At 43.9% G+C, this 5,489-nt stretch overlaps 1 pseudogene; it reads right to left on the reverse strand.

The window, feature by feature from the left end:
• Window positions 1-571: 571 nt before the first annotated feature.
• LOC148055453 (uncharacterized) lies at window positions 572-1,810 on the reverse strand (annotated as a pseudogene).
• Between the last annotated feature and the right edge of the window lie 3,679 nt (window positions 1,811-5,489).

Genomic DNA, 5,489 nt, shown 5'->3' on the forward strand with positions numbered 1-5,489 from the left:
AATGACAAAGTCCCATTTAGAGAGACGACATTGCTTTATTCTGCTCAGGGTGTTCGGTGGAAATCCCACAAATCAAGCACACCGTCATACAAGACCACAACATATTTATGAGGTTAAATGATCAGTATAAACACACCTAAATCTACACTTATTGGTTAGTGATTAACATTTCACACACTATTGGTTAACTATATTTAAATGAGTCTCACTTGCTATGTAAATTAGCACGCATGCTCCTTTCAGGTGTGGGGGGGCAAGTCTTTTCGGTCCTGAATTGAGTCAGTGGTCGCAATCTCTCCTCGCTGCATTTACCTTTCACCCAGTTTCTGCAGTTTTATAAGCTCTGGCCACTGTCCAGTCTTTGGCGCCAAGATGTTCCCTTCTATCAGCTTGTTAGCGCTTCTTCAAGGTTAATTTTCCATGGTTTGTTACTTACACAAACACTTCCATATCATTTAGCTCCCTCCCCAATTCCTTTCCCAAGGCACAGGTGGTTAGTAGTTTTGCTAACTGGAAAATTAATGATGTCCTGCAGGACATCATTTCCCCTCTTTGGAAGTTTCAAATATCACTATTTGATACTTCCATATTCCTGGAGTGTCATGATTCTTCTCGCAAACAAAGTTCGTATTATTGCCTGTTTTAAACATCCAATTATCATCAAAACTGTAACAATGATCACAATCATAATTATAAAGCTTTGTACCAGACTTGCCAGCCATCCCGTTAAAGACCATCCTCCCAGATGCTGTAAAATTTTATTTATCCAATTGGTTTCCGCAGATTCCCGTAGTTCCCTACTAGTCCATGCCACATTCCTTATTTTGTCGATTTGAGTCTGTAGATCTTCAGTTACATTAGGGATATGTACACAACAATGTTCCGAATCCAATTTAAGATATCCACACAGTCCATGTTCTCGAGCTAATAGTAGATCTAAAGCTAATCTATTTTGCATTGCTGTTTCCGAGTTGGCTTGTATTTGCTTACTCACTGCCAATAGCCTGTGCTCCGTAGCATTCGCTAAGGTTTCAGCTTGCCATGATAGATTGGCTAACATCATACGATTCTTGTAGGCCATTGTACTTGGGGCAAAGAATGTCTGGAAACCCCATCCTACTCTGGCTGCAGTTCTCGGCTGCCATGGCTCATCTATTTCCCTCTTTACCTTTCCCCACCATCTGGAACTTAAAGGGCTATTTCTCCATAAAGGTCATAAGGTAGGTGCCCCCAAAGTGATTTGGTGACCTGGTATATTCATTGGTAATCAATTAGTCCACGTTCCATCACTTAAGACCCATACACTGTATCCTGGTGCAGGTAAAGTAACTGTGTGGCATTGGACTTTTCCTGCGAATCCCACATCATATCTTAAATTTCTACATGCTCAGCCAATTGCAACCGCATCATATATTCCTGGTATATTGAGCAACACACCTAAATAAGTACAATTATATACTCGAGAACAATTCCATTTTGAGGTGAAATTTCCTGGTTTAGGGTGAGTAATTACTCCTTGGTAGTTGTTTGCCTCTGGTGATCCTATTTCTCCTTTCCATTCAAAACACCAAGTATTATCATTTATGTATTTCCATTTATCTCCTAATGGTCTTTTCCACTTTGAAAGGGGAAGGCCTTTCATAGCTTGTTCTCTGGTCCAATTGCTCAGCATGGCTAGATGAGTGGCACTTGAGTTAGTTATTACTCCCCACTCAATTGGTTCTTTGGCTGATTTCGGCAGTGGCAAACAGGCAGTAATATTGGTTACGTTCTGAAGTCTACCAAACCCTTGTATTAGTCTTAAAACCATATTATCCTCTATTCCTTCATTTCTCTCCCAAATTGCAAGCAAGATCATAAAGATTAAGGAAACTTTGGTTTCCATATTACAATCAAAAGAAAGAATAATATGATAGTTAACACAAAAACTGTCAGTCCTTGTGGACACTCTAATTCAGTATATGCTGACCCTTGCTTCCAAGCACAATTCATGACCTTATCTTTTTAATCTTAAGTCCTAATGGTTTGCCCATAACAGGGGTAACCTCCCATTTATCTGGTTCCTCTGCTTTCTTCAACCTGGAATAATGAATTCAAGGTCCAATTCCTTGTAGTTTCGCTGCAGTATATGTTGTCAGTAATACCTGGAGTGGTCCCTTCCACTGTTCTTTCAATGGTTCGTCGCTCCAGGTTTGAAGATAGACCCAGTCCCCTGGTCTGAAGATGTGCGTGGGCGTGTCAAGAGGAGCTCTCCACTGCAAATGCCCGTTGATAGAAAACAATACTTTCCCCAGAGAAATCACATAGTTCTTCAAGTATCCTTCTCCTAAGATTGTTACAGATCCTGGTTTTTGATTACTCACTTGGTATGGTCTACCATACAATATTTCAAAAGCACTAAGCTTTTCCCTTGATTTTGGAGATATTCTAATTCTCAGGAGAGCTAATGGCAATCCCTCCATCCATTTCACTTGAGTCTCTTGTCAAATCTTGCTCAGCTGTCTCTTTAGGGATTGATTCATCCTTTCTACCTGTCCACTCGACTGAGGTCTCCAGGGAGTATGTAAATCCCACCCAATATCTAGAACTCTAGCTAATTCCTTGTCCTGGTTTCAGCTGGGATAGAGTTGATTTTTTTTTTTCTTCCTAATAGCTGGTATAGTGCCGTGTTTTGGATTTAAGATGAGAACAATGTTGATAACACACTGATGTTTTATTGTTGCTAAGTAGTGCTTTTACACTAGTCAAGGACTTTTCAGCTTCCCATGCTCTGCCCAGTGCACAAGAAGCTGGGAGGGAGCACAGCCAGGACAGCTGACCCAGACTGGCCAAAGGGCTATTCCATACCATATGATGTCATGCTCAGTATATAAACTGGGGAGAGTTGGCCGGGGGGCAGCGATCGCTGCTCGGGAACGGGCTGGGCATCGGTTGGCGGGTGGTGAGCCAATTGTATAAAGTATTACTTGCTTTGTATATTATTATTGTATTTTTATTACTATTATAATTATAATTATTATTGTTGTTGTTGCTGTTATTGTTGTTATTATTATTATTACTACTACTATCCTATTTCATTTTACCTCAAATATTAAATTGTTCTTATCTCAACCCACGAGTTTTCTGACTTTCACCCTTGCAGTTCTCTCCCATCCCACTGGGGTGGGGGGAGTGAGCGAGCGGCTGTATGGTGCTTAGTTGCTGGATGGGGTTAAACCACGACAGTCCTTTTTGGCGCCCAACATGGGGCACGAAGGGTTTCAGATAATAACAGATTAATCAGAGTATATTAAGGAATTTGTATCTGTTAACAGTTGCCGGTCATAATTTTGATTCATCTGTTCTCGGTATTAGTCTACCTGATCTGCACCATGCTCTTGTTTTTGCAGTACATGGTAAAGATTGGTGTTGGGTTTTGCAGTTTGCTGTGCTCTGCAGTGACTGGTGATTTTTTGCTTTGGAGACTTATTATTAAAACACTGACCTTGAGCGTTATCTGGTATTTGGGTTCTGTAGCGAAGCCATTACTGTACTTCGGGTACCACCTCATGGAGACAATTAGCAATTATGCCTCTTCCTCTGAGAGGTTTTTTATGGAGGAAATACAGAATGGCACCTTTGCTGCCTTCTTCTATGATCTTTCCTCCTTCATTACAACAACTTTTCAGTATATCTTGAACATCCTTGGGTAGTTAAGATACATCTATTGGTATTTCTTGGGTATATTGTTTCGATTTTGTCTAGAGTTAATAAGCATTTCAAGAATATCATCCAGAGATCTGTCCCAAGGCTGGCTACTTATGAGTGGCAGGGCGTGTGAGAGAGCATGGGCAAATACCTAGGACACTGGGCCCCTCCAGTATTTTGGAACTTCACCCCTGAACAAGTGCAGAGTCCTGAAAAACTAATAGAATATTTGGAAAAAGTATGCTGTCACCCTGGCAATTGTAGGGAGACACAAATGACCACAATGTGCTGGGGCCTGGCCCATGCCTACCGAGCCCGCTGCAACACTATTCAGAACCCTCAAGGGGAAGAGAAGGTCTCTGGATTTGATGACAAAACGACTGGCGCTGTGGCTATGCCAGCGCCTGTGACGGGTGCTCTGGCTACGCCAGCCCCATGACAGGCACTGTGGCTACACCAGAGAACCAAACCGTGCCAGTATCAGTTGCTCCTATACAGAAGAAAAGATACACAAGAAAATCAACTCGTTTAGTAAGGGCTGATGAGGAACCAGGGCCATCACAAGAACAGGAGGAGGAAAAGGCGGAACCCATAAATGAGATGGTAACCACCCAATCCCTGTCCCCGAGTGAGCTGCGAGATATGCGAAAAGATTTCAGTCATCATCCAGGAGAGCACATCATCACTTGGCTGCTCTGATGCTGGGATAACAGAGCCAGTAGCCTGGAATTAGAGGGTAGGGAAGCCAAGCAGCTGGGATCCCTTTCTAGGGAAGGGGGCATTGACAAAGTGATTGGAAAAGGGGCACAAGCCCTCACCTGCTGGAGGCGACTCCTGTCAGGTGTGAAGGAAAGGCATCCCTTCAAGGAAGATGTTCTATGTCACCCAGGCAAGTGGACCACCATGGAGAGAGGTATCCAGTACCTGAGGGAATTAGCTGTGCTGGAGGTAATTTATGGTGACCTGGACAATGAGGAGTTATCCAAAAATCCAGATGAAATCAGGTGCACACGACCCATGTGGCGGAAGTTTGTACGGAGCGCACCATCGCTGCATGCCAACTCTTTGGCAGTAATGACCTGGAAAGATGAAGAGGGACCAACGTTGGATGAGTTGGCTGGCCGTCTCCAACAATACGAAGAAAGTCTCTCTTCCTCCCGACGGGCCTGCATCTCGGCTGTGGAGAAACTGCCTGACGTGCTAGCTGAGAAATTATCCCGGGAGTTCCAGCGATTCAAAGAGGACATGTCCTACTCCTCACCTGTACGGACCAGTATCTCAGCCATCAGGAGTAAGTGTCCCTTTGTTCAAGAGAGAAGATACAGTGAATACACACCATGGGCCACCCTGTGGTTTTATCTGTGTGACCATGGAGAGGACATGAGGAAGTGGGATGGAAAAACTACCTCAACCCTAGAGGCACGGGTACGTGAGTTGCAAGGAAAAACAACTACAAAAGGGGGTTCTTCCAGGAAAATTGCTGCACCAGTTTCCAGTGAGCAGTTCCCCAGAGAGAGTAGAAGGGCTGATTTTGCTTCCGATCTCAATAAAGGGGTTTTTGATTCGCATTTACAAGAAGGGAGTAACGAATGCTATGACCAGGACTAGAGGGGCCCTGCGTCCAGCCAGGTGGAGGAAAGGGACACCCAGGTGTACTGGACTGTGTGGATTCGATGGCCTGGCACATCAGACCCACAGGAGTACAAGGCTTTAGTAGACACCGGTGCACAGTGTACCCTAATGCCATGAAGCTATGAAGGGGCAGAACCCATCTGTATTTCTGGAGTGACAGGGGGATCCCA

Source organism: Nipponia nippon, unplaced genomic scaffold (genome assembly GCF_047370975.1).
Source record: "Nipponia nippon isolate SJK-2023a ecotype South Korea unplaced genomic scaffold, ASM4737097v1 scaffold_22, whole genome shotgun sequence".
Classification (NCBI taxonomy): domain Eukaryota; kingdom Metazoa; phylum Chordata; class Aves; order Pelecaniformes; family Threskiornithidae; genus Nipponia; species Nipponia nippon.